Raw genomic sequence first — 17533 nt, forward strand, 5'->3', positions numbered from 1 at the left:
AATACACTGTACACTTAAAGCAAGGGCGGGATACACTTTGAATGCACACGTGGGCACAGACCAAGTGTGCATAAGGGGAACATGGTGGCTGTGCATGGCTTGAATAATGCCATGCACGTCCCACCACAATGCACCACGGGTGCACGTTACAATGCACCCAAAGGCTTGTGGCGTCCTACCAGCAGTTCCTGATGGCCACCGTTAGGCCCTCTGTCTGCAGGGGTCATGAACACTGCACCCATATGCACACGGGACAATAGCTCTGTCCAATCGTGGCGCAACCAGGAGAGCCCTCCAGTGTCATCTATCTCCACCGTTGTGGTCCTCGACTACCACAGTGGGCACGCGGTGGCCTTCAGCCATGTAGCCCGTGCACTTAAAGTGCATATGAGAGGCTCACAGCTTCCCCACCGTGGGCCAGCGAGAAGCACCAGCAACCACCATGTGGTTCACCAGTAGTTTCTATCCTCCCCCCGAGGTGATCCATAGTCCATCCACCGCCGAGAAATGTGTATGTCATGCAAGGCAAAACCGCTGGCGCACAATTCTGATCCCGCGATGGCCAAGCACTGGCCAAGAGGACCAATGGCAGCCACCAGATAGTCCATCGGAGTTTTCTGTTTAAGCAAGGGTGGCCCTCTTCAACGGGGGCTCCTTAGCCGCAAAAGCTCCTTGCCACCGGAGCTGCCCATGGCAAAATGTGGTTGTTGTGCTCTGTCTAACACAAAGCACTTATGAAAAGCAGCTGCAGGCACAATGTGGCCACCAACGGGGTTTTCTGCTGCCGACATGTGGTCCCCGGCCGCTGCTCACACACGACTACATGGTGAGCTGCTCAGCCACCTAGTGGCAGGCAAACACCCCACACCCAGGAGTGTTCGTTTTTTGGCCACCCGTGAAGGGCCGGCATCTCGACCATGCACGTCTCGGCCACTTGTGTCCTGGCCATGCAACCATCTCGTCCCGACCGCTTGCATCAACCCAACTCAGCAATGCACAACCAACGCATCTCAACTCGGCCATGGGCACATCCCGTCCTGGCCACCTGCATCATCGAGACTCGGCCAGCACCATCCCACCTTGCACAAGCATCTCGGCCAGCACCATCCCGCTAGCACTAGTGCCCATGCACCTTGGCCATCACTGGTTGCTTGACCATCATTCTCTCACAGCCACAAGCCGCTTGGCCACGAATTGCACAACCATATACATCTTCGACAACAGCTTCATGAACAGGAATCGATTGGACAGAACTTCCTCGGCTTCGGAAGTTCTCTTGCCACATCTCCAAAGCAATGAAGCACAAACAAGAAGTCCTTTAGCATCATTGTCGAAACTACCCGCTAATGAAATATACGGCCAAGGGGATCCAGCGATGGTCACATGTCCCATGCAACGGCCAACCTAGGAGGTCAAAGCTACACGGTGTATACCATACAAGTTGTTTAAAAAAAAGAAAGGAAAACAAGGAGAAAAGAAGAGTAAGGAAGAGAAGAAATGACAACTAGTAGCGGGCAATTTTCAGTCAAACAAAATTTGGCTACAACAGCTAAAACTAGGGGTGTAAATTCAAACCGGAAAACCGGTCCGGACTGGACCGGACCGGTTTTACCAGTTTTGAACCGGTCCGGTCAGGAACCGATTCTTAGAATGTGAAAATCGGCCGGTTCCGGTTTTAGGATTTTTCGGACCGGACCGGACCTTTTTTATAAAAAATATATATAAAAAATAATATTTGTATTATTGTATATATAAGTTTTATATATTATGTATAATTATAAATTTTTATGTGAAATTTTTATATATAATATATATTCATATATGAAATATTTTCTTATTATAATTTATAAATTTTTACATAAAATGTTAATACTAAATCACTAAAAGTTTATAACTAATACTAATAGTCTAATATAAACTAATGACTATAGTTATACTTATAATTAATACTACAAGTTTTTACTAAAAGTTTATAACTAATACTAATATATAACTTATAACTATACCAATAGTCTAATATTAATACTATTATATAGTTTAATATATTAATAAAAGTATAAAACAGATTTTTTTTAAATCATTTTTTTTATAAACAAATTTTTAATGACAAATTATGAAACTTACATTTTAAAAAAATAGAAAAACTGGACCGGAAACTGGTAAAACCGAAAGTACCGGTTTAGGAGGGTAACTGGTGCGTAATCAGTTTTGAAAAATACAAAATCGGTACATACCGGCTCGGTCCTAGATTTTGTTCAAAACCGGACCGGTTACACCCTTAGCTAAAACATCCTGGTTTGTCTCTCTCTAAATTTTTGTGAATTCCATTTCTACTAACAAAACTGGATCCTATGGCGCAAAACATCGGACACATAGCCCCATTCAGGCATTGGTCAGACATCCCAACATTTCTCCATTGGAATCAATTTCTTGGCTTTAACATGCACACAGGCACCTAGGACCTTCGTCATCGCTGAAATATGGCTGTCCATAGGCTTCGCCTACATCCTCAAACCGTCGCCACATTCCAACAAGATGATTCAGGTTCGCAAATTTCACACTTGTGATTGGAAGTTGTCTACATTAACCGGTTTAGCTTCTACAACATAGTCAAGCTCCCTAACCTCCGTTCGACTTCCCTCATGCCTATAAGGGTCAACGAGGCGAGTTCAGTCTTATGATTTGCTTGACCTCCACTTGACTTCCCTCACGTGTACGAGGGTCAACGAGGCGATTCCAGTCTTACAAACTACTCGACCCTCCCTCACTTCTACAAAGGTCAACGAGGCGAGTCCAGCCTTACAAGCTACTAGACCTCCGACATGTCAACAAGGTTGGTTCAGTCTTACGCACTAGCTAACGTTACTCCCTGGATGGCATCTCCACTAGAAAAATGTCTGGTGTCCGCACTTGTGCCATAAACGATGCTAGCAGGTTACTTTAAAAAATGAGTCTTCGAAGTTAACGTGCCTCCGAGCTCCACAACTGCCTAGCACGGATTACTTTCGAGAATGAGTCAACGAGCTCAACAATTGCCTAAGATGGACCAAAGGGGTTGACAGGTCCCCTGACCACTTTGTGTGGGTCACTACAAACGAACTCCAACACTAATAGCAAAATGGAAACGTTAACAGCAATTCACAGTGAAAAAATTTTTCCCCTTAACCAATGCATCGCAACCATGCATTGTGCGAAGGTCGGTGAGTTAGGTGATGCGTGCCCGAGTGGCTGTAAAGGGGGAGCTCGAGGCGCTCTGGCCCTTAGCCGATGCATCACGACCATCTAAGGGACTGGGTTTGTGGTGCATGAAAGTCGGCAAGTCAAGGGACTTGTGTTCGACTAACTGTGAAGGGGACAACTTGAGAGGCTTCAGCCCTTAGCCAATGTATCGCGACCATGTATTGCACGAAGGTCAGTGAGTCAAGTGACTCGTGTCTGATTGGCTATGAAGGGGCAGGGCTGGGAGGCTCTGGCCCTTAGCCAATGCATCGTGGCCAGCCATGGGACTTGGCTTGTGGTGCGCGAAGGTTGGCAAGTCCACGAACTTGTTCTCGACAGGCTATGAAGGATAACCTCGGGAGGCGTTGCCCCTTAGCCAATGCTTCGCGACCATGCATTGCGAGAAGGTTGGTAAGTTAGGTGACTCGGGGGGAGCTCGGGAGGCTCTGGTGCTTAGCCAATGCATTGGGGCCAGCCAAGGGACTGGGCTTATGGCATTTGATATTCTAACAACAAGAGCGAATAGGGGCAAAATGATAGGTTCATTTAAATAATCGCAGGTTACATGGTTGGGTGGACTCATGTTTTCTTACACAAAATGTTCCCTCTTATATTGGGGTGGCTCATGGCCCTCATGGTCCTTCATTCTACCTATCTTTGGGGTAGAGCTGCGGCATCGTGTACTTTTTTGAGGGTTTGGACCTCAGCAGGGTCGGCTTCAGCTCCTGAGCGTAACAATTCCTTGCCAGCTTCTGTTCGCCGCGTATCTCCCTCACTCCCATGGGGTTGGAATTTTATCCTGAGGTGATATGTGGATGTCACCACTCTGAGGCGGTTCAAAGTTGGTTGCCCAAAGATTGCGTTGTAGGCAGATGGGGCTTTTACCACAAGGAAGTCCACAATAGCTATTGTCGTCCTCGGGGCTGCTCCTACCAGAATGGATAAGGTGATGGATCCGATTGGTTTGATTCGTATCTCTGGTAAAACCCATGGGCGGGGATGGAGCTGGGCGCAACCGGCTAGGTGTGATCACCATCCAGACAAATGCTTCCCAGTACAAAATGTTTATCGAGCTGCCATTGTCTATTAGGACCTTCCTGGTTAAGTAGTTGGCGATCTGTATGGTCACGATGTAGAACTCCTTCTTCGACTTTTTCGCTGGAAGTTATGATGGGTTCCCTCACATGATTCATCGTGCACAGGGCTGCCCTGTAAGTGGCAAACACTTCCTTGTATCTAGCTCTTCTGGCGTGGGCCCTTCTTGCCGACAAGGTGACGCCTCCTCCTGCGTATCCTCCTGCTATTGTACGTATTTTGCCCATTGGTCCTTCTTCAATGTCTGAGCTCCTTCGTCGCGGGCTTGTCCTATTACGCCTGTCAGCACTCCTCCTGTCTGGGCATTCGCTTCTTTGTGGCTGCCTTCGGTTGTTGTACCGCGGGCCTCGCCTTTCATCACCTCGCTGGTCTATCAGAGCTTCCATCTCTTCTAGCTTCCCCTTCCTCGTGACGTAGTCCTCCATCCGGTGGCTGCTGGTTTTGTGATAGGTACAATATTTAGAGTGGCTAGAGTCCAGTCGCCGTTCATCTTGCCGGCTCGAGTCCCCTTAGGTTTCCACAGCCAGGTTGGTGTGGATGCGTTGTACAGCCTTTCCCCGTGTGGGCTATTCTTCTTTGCGCTTTGCATCTTCTTAATCTTCTCGGCTCCCCTCGCCATTCTGGCTAGCTGCTTTCCTGTCTGCTCTGTCCAGCTCAGTTCAGCGTGAGGCAGTCAAAGCCTGGAGCGTGTCCTCAGCGTTAATGAAGCCATCGGCGTGGTCCATGAATTCCCTTAGTGAAGTTGGGATTTTTCTCGCTATCTCCACCATGAAGGGTTTGCAGGGCCAAATTCCCCAAGTAGTGTGGTCAGGGTGATTTTCTCATTCTAGTTATCTGTCTTCATTCGTTCCTTATTGAAACGAGAGAGGTAGGAATTCAGGCTCTTGTCATCTCTTTGTTTCATGGTCAGGAGATAGGCAGTAGGCAGTCTCCTCTTCCAGCTAGCCATGAACTGTGTTAAGAAGAGGCGTGTCAACTCAATGAAGCTAGTAACAGTCCCGAGTAGCAAGGCCCCTAACCATGCCCTCGTTTCCCCTTTCAGTGTGAAGGGGAATGCCCTGCATGCAACCTCGTTCAGGAACCCGTGTAGGGTCATGTTCACCTTGATGGTTTCTAGGTGTTCCAGGGTATCCTTCAATCAGTCGTATGCGTCTATCAATGGGACTTTGAACCTCGGCGGTAGAGGGACCGCCATAACATCGACACTATACGGCAACTCAATGCTAGTGAGCAATTGGTCTACAGTTGAAGGTGGGCCTACCCATTTTACCACCCCGTTGTACTTGGTTTCTAGTTTCTAGAACCTAAGGTCCGCCTTGCATCGCTCTTCTTCTGCTGCCTCCACCTCGGGTGGACAGTGGGTCTCGAAGTTGTGGCTTTGCTGCTCTCTCTGGTTCTCCCTCCGACCCTTTCAAGGCGACATTTTCCTGACGGAGGGCCGCCATTTCTTCCTGTAGCCTTTGTATTATTGCAGCTTGTTCATTGATTCTTCCTTCCATCGCCTCAGGTCTCTCTTCTTCCCGCCACGAGGCTTAAGAGCGCGTCATGGTCGGCATATGCATGACACGTTACTTGTAGGAGGAAATCCCATAGACGGTGCCAATGTTGATGTTGTGTTTCGTGTGCCTGTGCCACTCCACACTGACAGCGCTAGAGCTCTTTCTTGCAAAAAGGAGAATGGGGAAGCTCGGGGGCCATGGTACCTCCGACGCTCAAGTTAGTCTAAGGTTGTGGAAAAGGAAAAAAAAAAAAAAAACAGATACTAAAATGAGATAGCAATAGTGTTCAAGTCTGAGAGAGAGAGTAACCCCCTTCTTGGTAGGAAGATGGGTATTTATACCTGAAATGAGTCTGTCCCAAAGTGGTTGTGATGGTTGTGTAGATTCGTATCAGATTGCACATCTCTGTCAACTTCCTGCATCCGGTCAGACTTGTCAGGTCCACCCTAGGTTGTTGCTGACACCTAGGTGGACATGCCATTCTGTACTAACCCTAGGATGCCTGAATGCAACATGTCCTTGCCATGCGTGCTCGTTCCCATATCATTAAATGCAGCGTGGCTCGAGCAGGCTCGCTTGGCCGCCTATGCCATCCTAATAGCTGTGTCAGAGATGAGGACATCTTTGATTGTTGCTGCGCTTTGTTGCCAGGCCATTCCCTCGTGCCTTTGATATGCTTCCGAGCCATTTTCTCTGAAACATTCTTCTCTCTCATATAGTATATGATTGATGATGGAGCATCTCCTCTTTCAACTTCGGCCTGTTTTAAATTACTTATATATTGCACGTAGCAAAAGTACTTCAATTAATTTACAATGAGCATTAGACTCGTGTTAAGAATGATGATTTCACAAGGTATCAAAGTAGATCAGGTTATGAGTTTGAACTTTGATTCTACACATAATAACAAAAAAAGCTACTAGTACGATTTTTGTTTGGAACGAAATGAAAAATCGTTCTAAAATTGAGATGTAGGGACGAATTTCAAATTTCGTTTCTAAAAATGACTGAAGGTGTTTACTGTTCGAACGGTATATTTTGGGATGACAATATTTTTCCCTAATATGGCATGTTAAGTGAAACAATGTAGCGGGACATTGACTTAACATTCAAACAACATACAAAAACGTTTGAACTCTAATGTTAAACAATGTTCGAACATATATTATTTATGATTGAACTGTAAATTGGCGGGTTAAGTCAATAAATTTTGACGGTACATTGACTTACCATTTGAATAGTAAGTTAATTAATGTTCAAATGTAAAATAACATGTTTGAACGGTGATTAAAGGAATGCTACTTTACATATTTTAAAATTAATTTTTATTTTTTATAATTTTAATTTTATTTTATTCTTGTTAAATTTATTGAATTGTTCTACTTATCATACATATATCACATACTTGTTATAGGAAAAATACAAAAATAAAATAGATGAAGTGTGTGGTGTGTACTGGGATGATAAGTAGAATTATTCTTATATTAACTAATAATTTATATAAAATTTATCAATTAAATAATAGGAATAATATAAATTAATAATTAATTCAAAAAACACAAAAAAAAATTAATTCATAATTAAATCAAATTTACAAAACACCTGATATCGGCTCCCATTTACATTCGACAACATCTGGCACGACCTCGACATATAGAAGAAATCGGTTGATCATGATCCCGAATGATAGTTTATCTGTCGTAATGTACCGAGTCTCTGATCAAATCCTATCAAATATATACCCCACTAGGTTGATAGGAACTCCACAAGCGACGCGTATCATAAATTTTGCTCCATCCATGCCAACATCTGTATTGTGCTACCGATGATCAATATTATTGGCGATTATCAAATTCATGATCTTGAAGAAAGAAGATAGATCTTCCTGCTTTATACTCTTCGTCCCATCATACAGAGGAGTATCTGGACCAACAACCAAGTCGATCAGCGAGGGCATCAAGCTCATCTATATAAATTGATTCCTCATCTTGAGTCATCTCTGCATTACCCGAAGGATCAGACTCTTTAGGCACCACATTCGGATATGCATCGCTCAGTCTAGGAATACAGAGAAATTCACCGAGTCCGTCTGCTGAAAATATAATTGGAGCTCCTCTGACAGAGATTGTCGGCTGGCACCACCGAGCTATTTATAGAACCTAGCAACGATGTCAATATAAAATACGAGTTCCCATGCTTCTTTCCTCCGATCTAGTATTAGTACCCAACTATGATCGTTGAAGACTGATTACAGGGAATGACCCTCCTTGATAAGAGTCACGAAGTCAGAAATGTTCACATTCCGCTCTAGTAAAACAATCCTCTCTCAAACTGTTTGGATAGAAGGTTCGTCTAGTCTGCCACACTTATGTCCCCTATAAGACATTATCAACCTTAAATTTAAAAAATTAAAATATATATGCAACATTAGTGATAAAATGTAATAAATAAGTATTCACAAAATTATATACTAATAGCAATTTAATAAATTAATTGATTGAACAACAAAATGTGATAAAAATAAATTAATTAGTTAATATTAATTATAAATTAATAATATGTAATTTAATATTAATTTAATATTTAAAAATGTGATAAATATTTATATTAATTTAATGATAATATAATGTGCGTTAACATTTAATTGATAGAACTATAAAATGTGATAAAAATAAATTAATAAGTTAATATTAATTAGAATATAATTATTATTCTAATTTAATATTTAATAAATGTGATAAATATTAATATTAATTTACTTATAACATAATGTGCATTAACATTTGTCAAGTACAGCTTGACATACTGTTCTAACGGATACAATAGTGTTCGAACAGTAACCATCGTGTTTGGTTCATATCATTCGAAAGTTTGCGTTTGAACGATAACTGAATCGTACTCAGTCATGACTTAGTCAACTCAGCGGCCATGAAAACCTATGGAATCAATCGATTCCTTGAGTTCTTCAACAAATCACATACTATACTTCATTTCTAAATATTGATGGAAAAATACAACTTTTCTAATTCAAACAAATAATAAAACAAAATGATAAAAATAAATGGTAAAATAACTCTTGAGGAGTGTATCGATACTTGAGAGGAAGAGGCTTCGACGGGGGTGGTGATTACGGCGGCGACAGCGGTGCACGAAGAGCGTTCAAATATTCGAGAACTGTATTTTTACGAAAGGGGACATTGGCGTTTAAAAACCTTCGTCCCCCAATAATTAACTTATATGTACAAAGCTGTTCGAACGTTAAATTATATGTTTGAATGGTTTTGACTTTCCGCTCGAATTGTATTTGTTCCAAACTTAGTAAATATCTATATTATTTAATATATTATAGTATCTTATAATTAGTATATGTTATTTAAAATATATTATAGTATAATATAGTAAAAATCTATATTAGTATATATAATTAATTAAAATATATATAGTATATTATCATATATATAGTATAGTATATTAGTATATAGGACTATATATATTAGCATATGCTATTTAGTATATGTTAATTATAATATAGTATATTTTTCATATAGTATATAATATACTATATTTTTTATGTACTCTTGTAATGTAGTGTCTATTCCTAACCTTAACAATGTAATGGCCGGAGGCCATTGTGATGTTTGTTGAATGAAAGTCGAAGTTTAAAAAAAAGGGTGCGCATACAAGATGGAAAAAAAAAAAGGGTGCCCACTATTTCTGCCTATATGTAGCAGTGCTGCTCGACACCTGGTCCTCTTCTTGTCGGCCTCCTTGATTATCTTTAATTTATCATTTATATCATGTATATATGATGTGTCTACTCTATGCTTAGGATTTCCTTCAATAATGCTCAATCTTGGACTTGGAGCTCCATGATTTTATGCGTATCAGCACGTGTTAATCAAATGTGTTCACTATAACAAATTTGAGATTTTGGGACGAAATTATTTAGGGATGAAAAAAATTTCGTCCCTAAAAGTCATTTCTTAGGACGAAATTTAAATTTCGTCCCAAAAAATTGATGACTTTACAAAACCGTTCGAACGTTACAATAACCGTTCGAACATAATTTTTTGTGAGGAATTAAATCGTCTCAAAAACTTTTTCCCGTTTGAACATCAAAAAATACGTTCGAACAGTAAAATTTGGCTGAGAATTAATTTATTATGGCGGTTAAAATTCACAAACGTTCGAACGATTATTTGTTGCGTTCGAACAGAAAATATTTGGTGGCAAATCTTGGCGGGAAGGTTTCTAAATCGTTCGAACGGAATATATTTAGTTAGAACATATTCAAGCACCACATTTATACATTCGAAGGTATAATATTAATTTCAGTATGAAAGTCAAAATATAAAAAATATATATCATATATACAAATTCATTAATTAATTTTATGTAATTAATTTAAAAATATTTTAATGATTTCTTTTATGTTAAATAAGATTTTTTAGTTAAATAAATATTATCAATCATACACCACTTAATATAAATCAATAATTACTCCAGAAAAGATTTTATATTTAATTTACAAATAAAACAAATTATCAAAACATCATATATATTGTTCATAACTATAATAAAAGAAAATATAAATAAAAAATAGAAACTATTGTGATGCGAGATCTCTACACACATCCTCGACTGCAGCTAATTGTGTCTCTACTTGTGTCAGTCGAGTACTGAGCGTGACCTGAGTTGCATTATTGGCATTAATCGATGTACGTAACTCAGTAACCTCTGTACGTAACCCAGATACGTCAGCCATAATCTCTGTACGCAACTCAGACATGGCAGTATGCACTGCAGTATGCATTGCATCAATCACTGCTGATGTGTGTGCGCCGAGCTCAACACGCAATATGTCAGCCATCTCCTCGCGAATAGATGTGCTTGATGCCTCAGCCTGTGTAGATATCTCACCAGCCGATACTCCAGTATCTCTCAGCTGTGCATCTCTCTTAATCTCAGCCCTGTTAGGAACAGTCCCAAGAAAACGAAATCTCGAGTGTCCCGTACTCCGTGACAGGGTGGTGCTGTTGATCGGTGCCATTGAAAATCGAGAACGCTCGGCAGGTTCGGACACGACCCCGGCATGTAGTAAAAAATAAGTGATGAGGATCCCAAATGGCAGTACATCTGTCGTAATGAACCGTGCCTCTAATCGGGTCCTCTCAAATATATAACCAACGAGGTCGATCGGGATGCCACGAGCAACCCGTATCATAAATCTCGCTGGATCCATACCGACCTCGGTCTTGTGCTGCCGTGGGTCAATATTGTTGGCAATGATTAAATTCATAATCTTGAAGAAAGAAGATAAATCTGCCTGCCAAATACTCTTCGTCCCATCGTACACTGGAGCATCTGGACCAACAATCAAGTCCCTGACCTCATGATCAACAAGTGTATCGATCTCATTTGTATAATCTGGTCCCTCGTCCTAAGACATAGCTGCATCACCTGAAGGATCAGACTCTCTAGGCGGCAGGTTTGGATAGGCATCAAGAAGCCTAGGAATACCCAGATATGCAGCGAGTCCATCCGCTAAAAATATAAGAGGAGCTCCTCGGACACAGATCCTATATGCCCTTCCATCGTCTGGGCTGGCAGGACCGAGCTCTTTATAGAACTCAGTAACGATATCAATGAAGGAAACGAGCTCCATTCCTTCTTCTCGCTGATCTAAGATTGGTGCCCAACCACGATCATTGAATACTGATGGAAGGGAATGACTCTCCATCAGTATTACCTGTCGCTCAAGTAAAACAGTTCTCTCTCGAACTGTTTGGATGGAAGGTTCTCCTGATCTACCACGTTTACGGCCCCGATAAGACATTATTATGAACCTGAAATTTTAAAAATAAAATATATATTCAACATTAGTGATAAAATCTAATTACGATGAAAAGATTTACAAAATTATCTACTTTAATAAATTAATTGATAGAATAATTCAATAAAACGATTAAAACAATTTAATAATATAATATAAACAAAATAGTTCGAATTTAATATAAAGCGTTCGAACGAATATAATATATGGTCGAACGGAAACTGAACACCGTTCGAACGCTTAATATATGGTTCGAACGTAAGGGTTAAATCATTCGAACGCATTCGAACGGAAACTAGATCTAACTCGGCCATGGCTGAGTCAACTCAGTTACTCAGCGGCCATGAAAACACCTAAAATAGCATCGATTCCGTGGTTTTTTTGACAAAATACGTAGTACTCTTCATTTCTAAACATCCTACGGTAGATTTATGATGTTCTACGGTGACTATTGATGAAAAAATCTAATTTTTTAAAAACAAAAACGAATAAATCCATAAAATTATAAAATAAACAGTAAAATGAGTTTTAAAATGCATACCTTCACTTGAGAGGAAGAGTGTTTGACGTAGGTACTGATTAAGGCGGCAGACGGCGGCGATTGTAGTGCGTTCAAACGTTTTCTCGCTTTTTCAAACGGTGGGGACAGCGGCGTGAGAGAAATCTCTTATAAAACCTAATATTTTACGTTCGAACGGTAATATAAAACCGTTCGACCGTGAATATTTCACGTTCGAAAGTAATTTGTTTTAAGTTTAGTAAAAATTATATTAAATATATATTATATTTATAATCCTATAAATTAATATAATATATATACTATTATAGTAGATTATATATACTGTAATATATAGAGTATAGGTTACTAATATACTATTATCTTATAAATTTCTTTATAATTTATTATGTGACCTTAGTATATTTGAGGCTATATATATGTTCTCCGGATATATTACTAATATATATGATCTAATATTTTTCACTATACTTTAATATAGGATAATATATATGATACGATATATATCATATATAGTATAGATTATTATATATCATATCGTAATCATTACTAATATATTTTCCTTTATACTAATTTAGTATAGTATAATATATATTATAGTATATATTACTAATATATATCATAGTATATATTATTAATAGATATCATCTTACATGTTTATAGTATACTCTAGTATACTATACTATATCAGAAGATATTTAGTATAGATTATTATATATATGATAGTATATATAACTAATAAATATGATCTTATAGTACTTTTCATTTAATGATAAAAAAATTATATTTAAACATAAAGGTGATGTCTTCGAACAGCACTCGTAAACCGTTCGAACCCATATTTGGCGTTTGAATGTATAAAATAACATTCGAACGGATTATTGCTATGGTGGGAAAACATCCCGCCAATTAAAGACTGATGGACTACCGTTCGAACGTAATTTGTTATAATTCGAACGGATTATTGCAGTGGTGGGAAAATATCCCGCTAATTAAACTATAGTATGATCTAATATATCTATATATATTAATGTTGTTATTTTATTCAAAGGTATAATGAAAAAAAAATATTAATAAACATTTACAATACCGTTCGAACAGTTAAAAATAAAAGTTCGAACGGATAATTTTCGAGTGGGAATAATTTAATAACGTTCGAACATATTATTTATAAGTTCGAACGTGAAAATCTAGGAGGGAATTTTCTCCAGCTAAATATTTTCACGTTCGAACGTTTAGTAAATAACCGTTCGAATATGAAATCTTCTGCAAAAACACGACAGAACCTCACAATATTGTCGCTCTCCTCCCGCGCGCCCTCTCAGTGTCGCCCGAAGTTTACCCCCTTCGCGTACCAGAGGTATTCTTCCTCAAACTAGCCCCCAAACTCAAAAAAATTTCCATCTCACTCAATTATTCTCGGATTACTATTTGTAGTGGAGTTTTTTCGCACCGCATATCACCATCTCCTTCCCTTTTCATCTCCAAAAATTCAGGTATACCTTTTATATTCTCATGCATGGTTTGAACTTAATATTTTGCAATGTTAGAAATTTGTATGCTTTGATATTGTTGTTTGTATTGCTGTGAGTTTGTGATTAATGGGGTTTTCGACGTTTTTGAAGACGACTGAAAATTGGAATGAATACGTTTGAACGGTTTAGGATTACCGTTCGAACGTATTCATTATGTTCGAATATAGGTTAGAATCGTTCGAACGTAAACATTACATCAATGTATTTACATTTAGAATTAAATATTTCCGGATAGTTGTAAATTATATGTACTACTAAATCTTTAAATTAAAATACAAATAATTAGGATTTAATATCATTTAAATAGTTAATTCTAAATTAATAAAATTAATATTTAAATTAAAATACTATTAAATAGTTAAATTAAAATACAAATAGTTAAGATTTAATAATACTTAAATACTTAATTCTAAATTAATAAAATGAAGTTTCTAAATTAAAATACTACTAAATCTTTAAATTAAAATACAAATAGTTAACATTTAATAATACTTAAATACTTAATTCTAAATTAATAAAACTAATATTTAAATTAAAATCTGAAATAAATCTTGAAATAATACCTACTAATTATGTTTTTGTTGTATTGTTGTATAAATAATATGTTGTTATTATTTGACATATGTTAGCATATCTTGCATTGTTTGTTCATCAAAAAAAACTTTAGACCCGTTCTAGAGTTATCAATCCTAATGAATGCTTGATTGATAACTCTTGAATTGTCCAGAGTGGACAGTTTGGAATTGTAAGATCATTCTCGCAAACTAAAGAACTATATCTGTTGTCGTCTAATATTATGATTTTGGTAGATTCATCCATTGTTCTCCGGATATGCAGTTTCGATGATGGTGCAACGACGTGTTAATCGTCAGTGCACACAACCAAATGAGCATATTTGGAGAACTATGGGGAGATGCTGCCGAAATTTTATTAGACGTGACAGATAATAGATCATAGGTTGGCGACTATGATCATACAATCCCGAACGGCATAGGACCAACTACTCGGTGAAAGGTGGCATACTCATTGATTGGTACATGATATATGGTTGTTTGCTGATGCACATGTGATTGTTTGTAATGAATATAGTCGGCATGGATAAGAGTTGGATGAGAGTTAGCGATCGATTGGGTCAGAATTACAATGTATATGCTGAAGGTGTTAAGAAATTCTTGGAGTTTGCATTGGGTACATGTGATAGTGATGGGCGTATTAGATGCCCATGAAGAGAATGCAAGAATTTGCGTTCTCATAAGATAAACTTGGTGAGAGAGCATCTGTTTGTCAAAGGTATTGATAAGGGTTATACTGATTGGGTCTTACACGGCGAACCATATCCAACTTCATTTAAGGCTCCACATGAAGAAGAAGAGATCAATGAAGATGTACAACCAGAGATTGTTGGAGATGAATACGATGAGGATATGGAACAAATGTTAGGTGACATCGGTGCGGGAATGTTTATGTATGAAGGTGACATGGACACATCAAGCTCAAATGATGGGGGCCATAACACTTTTGCACGCTTGTGAAATGATTCACAGCGTGAGCTATATCCAGGATGCAGAAGACACAGTAAGTTGTCATTTACTGTAAGATTGCTTAACATAAAATCAATGTGTCAATTATCTATTAAGGCAGTCAATATGTTACTTGAACTGTTTAAAGAGGCACTGCCGACAGACAATACTTTACCTCGTAACTTCTATGAAGCAAAAAAGTTGAAACGAGGACTCGGATTTGATTACAACGTAATACATGCATGTAAAAATGACTGCATATTATTTTGGCGAGAGAATGAGTAGTTGAACGAGTGTCCTATATGCCACGAGTCAAAATGGACATCGGACAAGGCAAATGTTTTGCAAAAGGTCGTACGCCACTTTCCATTGATACCTAGATTACAATGATTATTTATGTCACGCGCAATGGCTATAGACATGACATGGCACTCATCAGACAGAGTAAGGAACGATGATATTTTGCCACATCCTGTTGATTCCCAGGTGTGGAAGGATTTTGATCAGGAACACCCATGATTTGCTGAAGAATCGCGTAATGTAAGACATGGGTTGGTAACAGATGGATTTAATCTGTTTGAAAACATGAGTACTAGTCATAGTACTTGGCCAGTTGTACTTATGTCGTATAATCTACCACCGTGGAAGTGTATGAAAGATCCATATTTCATGATGAGTTTGCTCATCCCAGGTCTAAGGTCACCGGGAAATGATATAGACATACACTTACAGCTATTGATTGTAGAATTGAAAGATTTGTGGGAGAATGGGGTTGTCACATTTGATTCGTCAACAGGCAAGTTGTTCAAGATGCATGTTGTAGTGTTGTGGACAATAAATGATTTTCCTGCTTATGGAAATTTGTCAAGTTGGAGTACTAAGGGGAAAATTGCATGTCCAACTTGTAACAAACATACCAAATCTGAATGGCTTACGTACGGGAGGAAATTATATTTCATGGGTCATCGTCGATTTTTACCTGGTGACCATAGATGGCGTGGAAATTCTAGAATGTTTGATGGAACTGTTGAACAGGGCCAACCTCCACCATATTTGTCTGGCGAAGATGTACTTGCACAATTTATAGATGTTGGATGTAAAGAATTTGGTAAAAAACAACGAAAGAGAAAACGAGCTACGAATGAGTTGAATTGGACAAAGAAGAGTATATTTTTTGAACTCCCGTACTGGTCGAAGTTAAAATTGCGGCATAGCCTTGATGTTATGCATATTGAAAAAAATATATGCGAATTCGTATTGGGAACATTGATGTCAATTGAAGGAAAAACAAAGGATACAATAAACTCAAGGAAGGATTTGAAGCGGTTGGGAATAAGACGGGAAATGCAATTGCAAGAAAATGGTTCGTCTGTCTACATGCCGATTGGGTGGTATACATTGTCAAGGAATGAAAGGGTTACATTTTGTGAGTGGCTAATGAAGATAAAATTACTGGATGGTTATGCCTCGAATCTAACAAGGTGTGTGAGAATAAATGATTGGAAAATAACTGGATTAAAAAGTCATGATTGTCATGTTTTCTTACAGCGTATCTTGCCTATTGGTATCCCTGAGTTGGGTGCATTTTTTAAAGACTTATGTGCTAGGACGTTGAATGTAGAAGTTTTGGATCGAATCGAACGAGAAATTGCCATAATATTGTGTAAGCTAGAAAGTATTTACCCACCATCATTTTTCGACGTCATGGTTCACCTAGCCGTTCATTTGCCACGTGAGGCTCAGCTTGCAGGACCAGTTCAATATAGATGAATGTATCCCATTGAACGATTTCTTGGAAAGTTGAAACGTACAGTGGGTAACAAGGCCCTTCCAGAAGGATCAATTGCAGAATCATATATTGACGATGAGTGGCATACCTTCTGTTCCAAATATTTCCACGGAGTTGACACTCGGTTTGATCGGCCAGAAAGAAACTTTGACGTTGACCGAGCAAGACAATGGAATGTGTTTTCTGTGTTTTCCCAACAAGTTCGTCCAATTGGTGCAGTGCGTGGTTATGACTTGTGTGGAAGAGAGTTCGAGAAAGCTCAGTAGTACGTGCTAAACAATTGCCCTGAGATAGAGAACTACTTGAAGTAAGTTTTAACTTTTTCTTAATTTAAATTCCCTCATTTACTTTTAAAAAAGTCTAAGAATATAAAAAATTTGTGGTAATCATCAATTTCAGTGATCATATTAACGTGCTCAAGGAACTAGGAGTAAATGATATAAACCAGAAACATAAAGAGGAGTTCCCGAGATGGTTTGAAGAACGGGTATTGACATTACATATGCGTTACTCAATAACCAATGAA

Source organism: Juglans microcarpa x Juglans regia, chromosome 5S (assembly GCF_004785595.1).
Source record: "Juglans microcarpa x Juglans regia isolate MS1-56 chromosome 5S, Jm3101_v1.0, whole genome shotgun sequence".
Lineage (NCBI taxonomy): Eukaryota > Viridiplantae > Streptophyta > Magnoliopsida > Fagales > Juglandaceae > Juglans > Juglans microcarpa x Juglans regia.